The sequence below is a fragment of the Trichosurus vulpecula genome, chromosome 4 (assembly GCF_011100635.1).
Source record: "Trichosurus vulpecula isolate mTriVul1 chromosome 4, mTriVul1.pri, whole genome shotgun sequence".
Lineage (NCBI taxonomy): Eukaryota > Metazoa > Chordata > Mammalia > Diprotodontia > Phalangeridae > Trichosurus > Trichosurus vulpecula.
This window is the reverse complement of record NC_050576.1, coordinates 39,908,445-39,922,247: the sequence shown is the minus strand read 5'-3', so window position 1 is coordinate 39,922,247 and position 13,803 is coordinate 39,908,445. Positions and strand designations below refer to the sequence as shown.

At 40.7% G+C, this 13,803-nt stretch overlaps 1 protein-coding gene across 2 annotated transcripts in view; it reads left to right on the top strand.

Moving 5' to 3' along the window:
- Positions 1-13,803, top strand: part of LRRC8B (leucine rich repeat containing 8 VRAC subunit B) — a 104,323-nt gene that overhangs the window by 69,953 nt on the left and 20,567 nt on the right. For both annotated transcript variants that reach the window (XM_036756572.1, XM_036756573.1), the window contains one exon: positions 12,912-13,013. The gene's annotated coding sequence lies outside the window, so the exon portion shown is untranslated. The remainder of the gene's footprint in view (positions 1-12,911; positions 13,014-13,803) is intronic.

Sequence of the window (13,803 nt, the reverse complement as noted above, 5' to 3'; positions counted from 1 at the left end):
CATTGTCCCTACCTGTTGAAATCATCCTTCAGGATGAAGCTGAAATGCTGCCTCCTTCCTGAAAATTTCCTTGACATCGACCTCCCAGCTCCTCCCCAACACACACACATACACACATACACATACACACACACACACACACACACACACACACACAATCTTTTACTCCCCTCACCCACTCTACTGCTTTGTTACCCTCTTACATTCTACTTTGCATTATGTGTATACCCTTGCTACCTTATCCTGTAATCTCTTAGAGGGCAGGGACCTACATCAGTGATCTTTCTATTTTTTCCAATCTTAGTGTAAGGACTGGCTTATGATGTTTGTAAGAATTCCTGGCATGCAGTCACTGAGAAGTTGTTTTTGTGTTTTACCATTCAGTTATTACTATTAGTTAATAGTAGTTATTGCTGTTCTTAAGAGTTTTTGAATAAACCTCTTGGGATTTAAAAAAAATCATCTCCTTAGGTTTCAGTAAAGAAGTCAGCTGTATGACCTTACTTTTCAAAAAGTCATCTCATTTGAAAACTTGCTTTAAAAGATTTTAAAATGCTGGGAAACTTAAAATGTCATAAAGACCTGAACCATCTCTCCTATCATCATGACTCATGTGATTTAGGGGCATTGCTCTTTGCCTGAGAACCATTGGTTTGCTTTCCCCTAGCTGTAGAGGACAGTATGGAAAATGTACAAATCTTGGGTCATTTAGGTTTACTTCTTTAAAGCATTACTTTGCTTTTAGAGTTTTGAAAGATGAATCTTTCCTTTAATTCTGTGACAAAAGTTTATAGTTTCTTATGATGAATGATTTATACATTGGCTTCAGACATTTTGGAAAATTGTGTTCAAGTGCCAACAGCTTATGAAAAATATTGGGCATCAAAAGCCTGATTTCACTCTGAGCTCTGGGAGTGCCTTGTTCCAAATATACAGCTCCTAAGAAGGCTTGCAAATACCCAACAGACCTTGGAAGGCCTCTGGGGTTTTCCCTACAACCATGCACAGCTTGATTATTTTTATTTTCTAGAAATTGTTTCTGAGGGGAAAATTAAAATATGACTCAAACTTGTACATATCTTAGGAAATGTAGCTTAGGGCAGACTTTATTTCCAGAAGGTTGGGATCATCACTAATTCTTAAGACTAAATTTTATAGGCAGTACTTTGACAAGTCATTGGTTAATTCACACATAGAACTGATGTACTGTCTCTGGGTACATTGCTTATCTAGAATAACTAATACACTTGTATTAACACATTAATTAATTAGTATGTTAATTCTAATACACCTGCATAAGAAAATAATTCTATTTTCAAAGAACTATAGTTTTACAGGTGTGTATACTCTCTCCATGATTGCAAATCACAGTACTTCTATATCTTAGTAGGTGGTTTTCATGAGTTATGATTTTAAAAAATTCATAGGACCATAGATTTAGAGCTTGAAGGGGCTGCGTTGCTCATCTAGTCCAAACCTCTTGTTTTAGAAATGAAGAGACTGAGACCCAGGCAAGTGAAGTGAATTGCCCATGGTTAGTTCATTATCTGATGACCACCTTTATTGTGATGTTCCTATCTGAACTTGATCTCAGGTGATAGATACCTATTGTCACTCTCTTTTTAGTCTGACTTAATCTGACCTGAAAAATTTTGTATTTTGCTTTTACAAACCTTGGAAAAACTGGAGTCCTATCTAAGCCACAAGTAGGGTCTTTAGCAGAGATGAGAAATAAGTTCCTCAAGGATAACTGAGTAATTGCATTTAAGAAAAGGAAAGTCTATTAAGAGAATACTGGTTGCTTGTTCTCCATCTCCACAAAGCACTGAACAGGAAGGACTGTGATTCATTGTCTTTAGGAGACAATTTGGATGGTACATGAGGAAACTTGTGAACTGTCAGGCTTATCGAAAAAAAACTGGAACGGACCAGCTAGGGCAAAAGATTAGTTTTCTCCGTTTTGGGGAACTTTGTAGTCTTAGAGAAGAAATCACTTTCTTCTTTACAAAAACTAACCCTGGCCCCTATCCCCTTCCTCTCATTCATTCTATCCCTTCTCACTCCATTTCCAGCTACTAGGCGGTGCACTAGATTGAGTGCTGCTCAAATTCAACCTCAGATACTCGTTTTACTGTAAGACCCTGGGCAAGTCACTTAAGTTCTGTGTGCCTCAATTGTGAAATGGGGATAAGAATAGTACCTACTTCCCAGATTTGTTGAGAGAAGCAAATGAGATAATATTTGTAAACTTCTTAGCACAGTGCTGGGCACAGAATCAGCTCAACATAAGTATTTATTCTGTACCCCCCTCAGTGATCCTGTTCCACTAATCCGGCTTTTTTGTTCCTAAGGACCCTCCATCTCTGCTTGCTCTTTTACCTTAGCTTGCAAATATTCTCTCATTTCCCCATGCTTTGAAGGCAAACAAGCAACAAACTCTTCCCTTGGCTGTGCCCACCCCTTCAAGCTACTGTTCCCAGTCTTCTAAAAAGATGGCTCTGCACCAGCCATGGGAATCCTACCCCCATCTCTATGACTACTAAAACAGCCCTCTCTAAGGGGAACGAGGCCCTGCCTCGCAGTAAATCCAGTTTTGTTTGCCCATCTTCATTGTCATGATGAGCCCCTCCGCAACACTGAACATTGTAGATCAGTGCCCTTGTTCTTAACTATCACTGTTTCCTTTGGCTTCCCTGTAAGGGCACTCTCTGTACTCTGAATATTCTCCTCCTACCTCTGCGACTGTTTTCCCTTCCTTTTTCTTTGTGTCTTGTTCTCTCTCCATCCCTTAAGCCCTGGCTTCCCCAAGATACTGTCATTAATGTTCTGCTCCTGCCATTCTCTCTCCTGATGATTTTAAATGATCTTAAACACTCCCATTGCTCTAGTTGGAGCCTCTAGATTTCCATCCCACCTATCTCCCCAGAGATCCTATCCTGAACTTTCCAACTGCCTGTTAAGTATCCCCATCTTACTGCTATCAGCATCTCAAACTCAAGATGTCCAAAATTCTTCACCCTCAAAGTGGTCCCTCCCCCTAACTTCCCTGATTCTGTCAATGGTGCCACCTTCCTCTTAAGTCATTCAGGTTCAAAACCTCAGAGGCATATTTGGCCTTTCCTTCCCCCCACACTGTATATTCAGATCACTCCTAAGTCTTGTCAGTTCTACCTTAACCAAGTCTCTTACATCTTTTCAAACTTCATGGGTTGAAGAGATCATGCTTTCCTGCCCCTTTCCCAACATCTAGCAGCTAATGTTCCCTTAAGTTAATAATCATATGGTAAACATGACTCTAAAAGGTGAAAGCAAAACCCCGATGTGCAACTCACGTATATTCCGGTAGGATATGTGTTATTACAGAGATGACTTGGGCCCAGACAGATCTTGGATGGATGGCAACTACGAGAAATGTGAGAGCTGCTAATAGCTCCCTCAGGTACTTCCAGATGATGGGCGCACTCCTCTAGGCTTATAAAGTGTCTTCTAGTCTTGTGCCAGCCTTCTTAATGCCAGTGTCCATGTGAGGGTCACAAGATGAGTCTTCAGCAACAAATCAATTTGAGGCTCTATTGTCCTTGCTGATAGATATAGGGACCTGGTTGGATCTCACAGTTGACCTAAAAATAATGTATAGTCAGTGATGTTGGGAGGTGATGGTGAACTCTATTTGATATGGTCATGCTAAATGCCAATAAACAGGCTTAGAGTGACCTTGGAATGATCTGTTTAGGATTGGGAACATCAGTTATGTGTATGGGGGGAGGGGGAGTTTAAAAATTAGAACAAAATAAAAAACTCATTGCACTTTTAACATGTGGATTTATGAGACTATAGAAAGCCATACTTCAAGGAAAAATACTATTAATGTGTAAGGAAAAAGCATTGCAATAATGGGATAGAGATTGGACTGGTGACTTCATTGGTATAAGGACTTTAGAGATGAGGAAATTTCTTCCACCATTGCAGATCATCACCTTCTCTGTGACTTAGAGTCTTAAGAGAGTTACCTAGAGTCACACTGCTAGTCACAAAAGTAGGACTTGGATAGACACAGTTCTGCCTGGCTCCAAACCATCTGCCCCCCCCCACCTCCCTTTAATGCTCAATGGCCTTTGTGTGATTTATTGTGATAAATTATTCCTAATTCAAAAGTTTCTCCTACTTGGGCAAGGAGTTTCCCAAAATGTGGGTTGCATTTTCAGTTTTGATATACGGTAAGTATTAATAACAACATCCATGACAACAAAAACCACAGTGCTAGGTTTGATCTATGACTTAGCTTTACTTTTAAAAGTAGAAATTCATATATCGCAGAACTTCAGACTGGGGTGGGGTGGAGGGCACCCCCGTTAAGGCACTGTCCAATGCTAAAAGGCCAGCATTCTTCCATTCTTTTCAACTCCTATCATTAACCACCTAAATTCAGACCCTGAATTCTTTGTGATTCCACAGGGTGTTCCTAAAGTCTGGACACATAGGCAAAAATGCATATTTTCAAGAAATGAATGAAATTTTCAACAGCATTTTATTTAATTGGAATATTAACAGATAACATCTTCAATATGATTTCCATCATTTGTGATGTAAAAGTTGATGTGCTTTGTAAGGTTCACATGAACTTGATGCACTAACTCCACATTGCCGTCAGTTTTAGCACATTCACTCTTTATGCGTTCAATCAAGTGTGTTGCATCTGTGATTTTCATTGAGTACACCTTCTCCTTTAGCATACCCCAGAAAAAGAAGTCACTGAACAACACAGTCTTCTGTGGTTAATGAGATGTTAATGAATTTCCTATGTGTCCAGACTTTAGGGACACCCTGTATTATTGGCCTACTGTTTGGTCCTCTTGCCTTCAGTCTGTTTCCATTCCAGTCCATTGAAAGTACCACTCCAGTCATGCCATCCTTCTGCCCAAAAGGTCATAAGCTCGGTAGGTGCTTTCATCTCAGTGGAAGTAGGCTTTGGACTTTATAGAGTAGCTGGTTGGCATGTGGCTTGAGGTTTGAAGGATAGGTAGTAATTTGGGGGGAAGGGAGGAACTGAAGGCAGATAACAATACGCAAAAATGTAGAGAGCTAGAAAAGCCCTCCATTCATTCAGAGGTAAACTAGTTGGGATATAGACTGGAGTATGAGATTAGAGTGGAAAGGATGAAGATTGAGCAAACTTAAGGCAAGAATGTGGGACAGAAGAAAGTGTTAGAAGGTTGCAGTTAAAGAGTGACATCTCAGCATTCTGGGTCTTGGAGGTCAGAGGGTGAACTTAAAGATAGATAGGATCGTGTCTGAATTGTTGAAAAGAAGGTCATTGGATTTGAGCTGTATGGTCAGGATATGAGCAGGGTTATCGATGTGAAAACTTTAGGGCCATCAGGGATAATGGTAGGGGATGGATGGGACGGAAGTCATTGAGAAAGGTAAGAGAATAACAGAGATGTGAGAGATGGTAGCAAGAAGGAAGGGAAGAAGATTGCATGGATCTCAGAACACTTGTTGATTTATTGAAAAGAGGAAAGATTATGGAGGGATGGGGATAAAGGAATGGTCTAGAGAAATATAATACGGTGATACAAAAAGAGTTTTTGACAGTAAGCTTCTTACTTTTAAATCTTTTAAGAACCTTAGATAAGAACAGTGTAAACAGCTCTTGATGGTTTGTTGATTTAGAGTTGAATGGGACTTAGAGGCCATCAAGTCCAACTGCCTCATTTTACAGATGAGGAAACTGAGGTACAGAGTGGTTGAGTGACTTGCCTAGGGTCAAATAACTAATAAGTTTCAGAGGGAGGAGTCACACTCAGGTCTTCCTGACTCAGCAGTCCAGCACTGTTACGCTACCTACCTTGAACTGTTTTGCTGACTAGAGACCAGGAGCCAAGACCTCAATGATCTTTGAAGTTACCCTAAGCTCTTGGGGTCTTCTGAATATAAATACTTGTAGTTCATAGTTGTATTTTTTTTCTTTGATTATTTTAGAGAGTTTTAACTGTAAAGTACAGATTACTGGGACATAAATATGTCTTGCTTTATTGTTGTCATTCCAGTTTGAAAGAGTAGGGGTAAGATTGCCAAATGAATTCGTGCACTTTGAAAAGCTTTTATGGCTTTATAACGAAGGCGAAAAGTAAAGGGAATGGGATTAAGACAGAAAACCCCTTTCACTTCACATTGTTTCTTTGATCTGATTTAGTACATTCATATATTCAAAATCAAGATCTCATTTGGACTGAATCCTGGTAGCTTGCTAAGATACTGTTGGGAGCTGGAAGGAGAAAGGAGTGCCTTAAAAACATAGAACCAAATAACTGCAGCAAGACCAGAAAAGGACATTTTCTGAATACTCTCCAACTAGCACTGGAATGAGAAACAAGCATCACGTAGACTACCAAGGTCTTTAAGACTTGTTATCCATCATCAGATCCAAATGAGTATACTTTTAAGCATTAAAATCCTGGAGAATCCACAAAAGATCCAGGCTAATTCCTGATCATGGCTTAGAGGAAAGCCTTGGCACCTCAAAGTCTGTGTCAGAAGAAGAGCACAAGCCCTGGCAGCCTGTGCCAAGTTCAGAAAGCCTTGAGTAAGGGCCTGGCAATAGATTATATCCCTGTGGTCCAAAGACCTAGGAAAGGTCAGAGGAGCTTGTTGCCAGGCCATCTTCAGGAATAGGAAACTTTCAGCCAAACTGACTTTCAAAGACCTTTTACCAAGCTCCTAGCAAGAGATGATCTGTATTGGTGAAAGGGAGTGCCCAAACCAGCAAAATCCCTGCCCCTCACCGTGCTGAAGTCTAAATAAAATCTTAATTCTGTAGAATTGTGGAATTCTGTAGTAGGACAATAGTTCTACAACACCGAGAAAGTAGAGAGCATACTATGTAGTCTAATAATAATAGCCAGCATTTATGGAAACTTTGAAGGTTTGTGAAGTGTTTCCCATAAAATATCTTGTTTGATCCTTGTTTGAACCCTAGAAGGTAAGTACCATTATTATCCCCAATTTTATAAATGAGGAAACTGAGGCAGACAGACAGAGTCACACAGCTAGAATTATTCCCATTTTGCAGTTGGGGAAACTGAAGCTGGCAGAAGTTAAGTGACTTGTTCAGGGTCACACAGCTAATAAGTGTCTAAGGTTAGGATTTGAACTCCGGCACTCTTATCTACTAGGGCCACCTATCAGATTGTGTGTATTACTGGGCGTAACACATGAAATACAACATCCAAATTCTTTTTCCCCCAGGAGTAGAAAACCTGTTATGCCACAGTTGTTGAGTCACAAGGATGACAGCCTTTTTACACACTTTTCCCTTATTTTAATGAGAGAGGTGCACTATAGACATGATTGCATATGTGGGAACACCTGATTTGGCTAGATCCTACAGAACATTGGGGAAATTGACATTGGGTTTTTGCTGTATCTTGTGCAATGGTTAATAAAGGATCATGTCAATGGGAGTTCAAATGTAGGAGTTTAGTTTAATATACACACACATAGTTAACATGGAAACACCTGGTGAAAGGAAAGCTTGGAGAAAGTCACTGCTTAGATTGCATCCCCCGGGGTTTTGTTCCTATCCCGTTTCCTGGCAGATCAGTTTACAGTGTGATCTCATTAAGATCATTTGAGAATATCACGAGTTTCTAGGAGCTCATATTTCCCTCCTATTAGTGTAGGTTGTGTTAGAGAGAGAGAGAGAGAGAGAGAGAGAGAGAGAGAGAGAGAGAGAATGTGTCATGTTTTGGAGAAAGTATATATTTCAACAAAATATATTGAAGAAAGCAAAGAGTAAATAAGACTTTACATTTATGCAGTAATTATCTCTGATCTTCATTATGGAACACAGTATACAATAACTGTTCCCATTCCAAAATGTCCTTACCACACACTCCATACATGCATGTGATCGGGCATTGTTTTTTTTAAGCTAATTCCATGAAATTATGAGCTACTACCAGTCAAGCATGTCACAGCCAACATCTCTGCCCTCTTGTCAGGGCCATATCCCCATGATGGTGGCCTTGAGGAGGGTGATTGGAGTAATAAAACAGCTTGGTTTTTATATGGATGGTGCTAGTTTATTTTAGATGATGCTTGATCTTGGAATCCATAGCACCTTGTATAGATGATTTCAGCAAGAAAATGGGAAGCTGTAGCTGGAGTGAAGCCATCGTTTTTATCATGTACTTTGGTTTCTTGGTAGTGTTCAGAGATAGTCAGAGGTGTGTTACTACTCCCACGTTAGTTAGGGCAATAGTAAATGCCCTGACCTATTTTCTTTTCTTCCTTAAAACTCTGTGGGCTGTTTGTTCCAAACATGATCCCCTCTAGGGGAAACACGTGAATTGAGTCTCCCCCACCATTCCGTTGCATGCCCGTATCATTTTTCTGTTGCTAAAGCATCTCTTGTGACTGGAACTTTTACCACTCACCATTTTTAACAGAAGAATTTTGAAGACACACAGTCCATTAGCCTTAATGAATTCCTCCAAGGCTACATTATGCTAGACTCTGAAGTGTCCCTTGTGCCCAAGGAGGGTGCCTGTTTCTGAACTGTAGCCTCTGTGGCCGTCAGCACTATTAGTTTCTAAGTGTATCTATGTCAGTGGTCATTCTCACAGGCAGTGAAATGAGGTCAGTTGATGGTTGTGTTCAGTTAGTTTATCTGAATGTTAGAATCTATGGCTAGTCATCTTTGTTAGGGCCAAAACCTAGAAAATTTTGGTCTTATTTTCTATGAATGGAAAGTAAAACTTCCCAGAGTTAATACCTGGAGAAGAGACTATAGCAGTACCTGCTCCTGAATAATATTGCTACATGAAAAGGCTGCAAATGAGGCCACAAGCCATAAACCAGTGACGACCTGAACTATTCCAGGAGCAATCTCATTGGGTTTCATGTCGCATCTTCTCCTGCTTCTTCATCTTCTGTTTGGTATTCTCATCTCATCTCTTCTGCCCCTCTGACTGGAGGGCAAGGCTCCAGCTCCTCTCTTTAAGGAGGGGGCTCAGCCCGATCTTCTCCCTTTTTCCCACCAGCTCCACTGCTTTTGGACTTCTTTAGACTTCAACATCCCCCAGGGACCTCGGGGACCTTCTTTCCCTCCCCCTTTTCAGTTTCTTTTTGTCCGCCTTAGATTATAAGCATCTTTTTTGCAGGGAGGAAAACAGGGCAGTTGGGGTTAAGTGACTTGCCCAAGGTCACACAGCTAGTGAATGTGTCAAGTGTCTGAGGCTGGATTTGAACTCAGGTCCTCCTGACTCCAGGGCCGGTGCTTTACTCACTGTGCCACCTAGCTGCCCCAGATTATAAGCATCTTAAGGGCAGAGACTGTCATACTTTTTATTTGTATTTGTGTCCTAAGCACAGTGCCTGGCACATAGTAGGTGCTTAATAAGTATTGCCTGATTGACTTCTTTAATCCATCCTCTACATGGCTGTCAGAATCCATCTTCCTAAAGTGCCAGTGTGATTTCATCACTCCTCTGTTTAAGAACAATCTTTACTGGTCCTCTGTTGCCTCTAGGAAAAGATACAAACACTCTGTCCCAGCCTGACTCCAGCCTTGTTTTCCATATTGGTTTCGCACAACTCCTTATTCCAAATTCAGCAGTGCGACCAACCTGGCCAAACTGCTTTTCCCCAAAGTCTGCCACCTCTGTGGCAGGTTCTCCCATCTACCACCTCAGGCCCTTTGCTCAAGCTGTGTCTCCCATATCTGGAATGTGCCACCTCTTAGAATTTTTAGATTTCTTAAGGATTCAATTCAGATGCCAACACTTCCAAAAGATTTCCTGTTCTCCCATGGTTGTTAGTGAACTTTCCCCCCTCAAATCAGATTACTTTTATTTATTTAAAATAATGTTTATAAAGTGCTTTGCAAACTTTAAAGTGCTGTATAAATACTAGTTATTATCATCATTGTGGTTAATCCATGTAAATGATACATCTCTTCCTCCCTCCCCAGTAGATTGTAAGCTCTTTCAGGACTGACTTTTTCCTTTTGTCTTTGTGTTCCCAGTCCTCAGCACCATTCGTAGAAGTCACTTCATAAATAAATGTTTGTTGAGTTGAATTGGATTCTTCCATTGGCCCAGTCATTCTCAACCAAGGGAATCATCAGAATCCAGCTGACCATACTGAAGCAATGGTCTGTTCCCAGAGGAAACAGCATCAGCCCCAAAATCCTGAGCAACCCTCTGTGGGGTGTAAATGGGTAGATGCAGCACAGCTCATTACAAAGATTCATCTAAAGAGCTCTCTCACTTCTCTTTGGTTTTTTTGGGGGGGAGGTCTCACTTCTCTTTGGAAGGAAAAAAATGGACAGGTCTAATTCCTTCACCTTGTCAAAGAGGTGCTTTTTGTTCTAAGTCTAAAAAAATGTGACCTAAAGATCTCAGAGAAAACAGTCTAGCTGATGTTAATTCTAGCAGTCAATTCCAGCTAGTTAACTGTAGTACTTTCTGCCTGGGTAGATTTCTTTTTTTTCCCCAATATATAACTCAAAGAAAATCAATATTTTTTTAATGGCCTGAAAATTTCCTAGCTCGCCTCTCTGCAAAGGGCTTTGTGTTCCTTGGAAGTCTTCCAATCAATAAACGTTTATTAAGTGCCTGCAAATGGCTTAATAAATTTTCTTAATTGAACATTAGTATTGTTTTGGTGTGTACATTCATATATTGACTTCTGGACCAACTCGGTTCTTTCTAGATAATATCTAATCTTTACAGCCTTCTGTCAACCTGGGAGGTGGCTGATAAGTCTTGGGTCCTAGGGGTAGACCAGAGAGCTGAGCTTGGCAGGGGAAGGATAACTGAGTAAAAGACCTTGCTAATGTCAGCTCCTATTAGAGCCCTTATCTGTTGCTGTCCGTTCAGTACTGTCCTTTGGTCTAGCTTTCATTCAAGGACGGCATTAGTTTAAGTAGATAGCCCTGCTCTACAGTTTGTTGACTTGTTCAGGCTATTAGACAGAGGAGCTATTTTCATTTCTGGCCAGTCAAGGGAAAAGGTTTGACATATTTCTATTTACATTATCCAAAGATAGGACTTTGTGGTATTATTGCCTGAAACGGTATGTCCAGCTTTTTTAAGTCTTTGAAATGTTTATAAAAATGAAAAGCTAATATGAATTGCTAAAGTTACTTTTCTTTAAAAATGCTTACTTGGGGCAGCTAGGCGGCTTGGCGGATAGGGCACTCACCCTGGAGTTAAGAGGACCTGAGTTCAAATGTGGCCTCAGACACTTGATGCTTAGTAGCTCTGTGACCCTGGGCAAGTCACTTAATCCTGATTGTCTCACAAAAGAAAAAAAATGATCAAGTTATTGGCCAGCTCCCTTTGCCCCTGGTGCTTTAGGTGGGGCTGGGGGAGGGCAAGGACTTTCTGCTTACTAGACTCTCCTAATAACTCTGACCATTAGTAGCTGGGGAGAAGGAAAATCACCAATTCATGGTTAAAGAGAGGAAACAGTCATTGCACTATAAAACTTCTCTGTTAGACATCACATTTGGGCAGGAGACCTGTCCTCTTACCTCTAAAAGATACTGATTATCGTCCTTCATAATCGAAGAGGACCAAAAAGACATCATTATGTCAAGGTCAATGGACAGTGTGTCCAAATGTGGCTAATCAGACCAATATGAGCTTGGAAAGCTCTACCACAGGTTAGGCACAAATGGTCCGTATGAATGTTTGGAATGGAGATGTCTCTAAATGTCAGTCTAAATGACACTGAATATTGAATATTGAATTATTGAATGTATTGGTGGCGGTGGTGGTGGCGGTGTTGGTGGCGGTAGCGGTGGTGGTGGCACTGGTGGTGGCAGTAGTTAACTTTTGTACAGTGCTTTAAGGTGTGCATAGCACTTTACAAAATCCTCTCATTTAATCCTCACAACAACTCTGGAAAGCAGGTGCTGTTATTATTTCCCATTTTACGGGTGAAAAAACTGAGGCAGACATAGGATACGTGACTCGCCCGAGGTCACACAAGCTAGTAGTGTCGGAGGCCAGATCTAACCAGATTCAGTGCTCTGTCTACAGTACCACCTCTAGCACTACCGATTTCCATAGGCCACTGCCATATCAATGTTTGGAATTTTCCTTGCCTTTGAGAATGGACCAAACATATTCAGAGATCCCTGTTAACTCAGCCCTTAGCTCATAGCATGGTTAGTGCCTTTATCGAAGTAGCCGTTTAGTAAATGCTTGTTTAATTTAATTGAACAATATAAAAATTATATTTAGGGGCCAAGGGACTCTTTCTTGATCTAGTGACTGACTAAAAAATTAAGTAGCATCAGGGCTCTCTTACACTAGAAGTGACAGTAGCGTCTTTATTCATTGAGCCAGAAGTTGGTCCCTGCTTCCATTTTCTGAGTCTGAAAAAGTTTCTCCAGGAGGCTCTTTCAGTTAGTAAACTCTACTCCATGTCAGGAGCCATGCTGAAGGCAGAAGTGCTTGGTTAAATACTCAAGGCCAAGAATTTCTGATGAACTAGTGTGTGTATCCTTTAAATCAGGAGGGCCAGAGGTTGTATGGATTGATCACACATTTGAAAACTAGCGTTGGTCAAGTGACTGAATTTACTTTGGAATGGCATGGGGCTGTTGGTGGGTAGGGATTTCTGTTGACCTAGGCAGAAAGCTCCTTGTATAGAATGTTGGGATCCTGAAGTGAGATTGACCTTACACGTGAAAACATCGGTTACGGATTTGCAATGGAAGTCAGGGAAAATCTCTGGGTAAACAACTCTCCCAAAAGGTGTGTCACGTGTAGAGTAAATGAGACTAGAAGATCTTGTTTTCTACAGCCTGTGTTGCAGGGGATGCCTTGCAATAGAAATTATAAATTTGCTCCAATTGTTGTCACCAGTTCAAGATGCCTCTGTTTTCTTCCATCTAGAATGAAGACCAAGGCAGAGATGGTGTGCCTAAGAAACTTCAAAAGGTGTAGACCTCCTGACTGAAGAGTAGTCCACCTGCTTTTCTCCCTTTTACCATTGTAGTAAGTATAACTATTGAGAAACTGTCCATTTCAATCTGTGCTATCCTGTACTCCCATGATGTATGCAGATACTTGGTAAAATCCCTATTAAACATTTAATATGTGTTATATGCCATTATCAGTATTAAAGCTATTTGGTTTCTTCTTTTAAAGATGTCATTGCCTTTTGGTTTGTACCCTCTGTACTTCAATACAGAATAAGCCTGCAGTTCCTTGTACATAATAGCCTTTCAGATGCTTAAAGACAGATGCTATCCTGTCTCTTTCTTTTTTAGCATTCTCTTCTCTATGCGAAACCCCAGTTTCCTGCATCATTTCACCGAGGATGTAATTGGAAGTCCTCTCATTCTCATCACGGCCCTCCTTTTGTATACACTCTAGTTTGTCAGTGACCCTCTTGAAAAGTGGTAACCCAGCTCCAGCTGTGGCCTGACCAATGCAGAGAGTATGCGCTCTTTACCTGAACATTGTGCTTCTATTTTGTTGTCTAGAATTGTATCAGCTTTTGTACATAACCCTCCCAGTTTATGTGGACTCAGTTAAAACATGGAGGCCTCTTTCCCATGTCAAGCCTGGCCTTTCCATCTTGTACGTACAGAGCTCGTGCAGGCCTTTCGAATTTATCCTTATTGAAATCCTTCTTGTTGTTCTGGGCCCATTCAAGCTTGCTGAAGTTTCTAAATACTCATTTTCACTTTCACTGTATTTATTACCTCTCCTAGCATTGTTTCATGTGCAAATTTGGTTAATGTGATTCATCCAACAAAATGATAAATAAGACAAGAGCCTC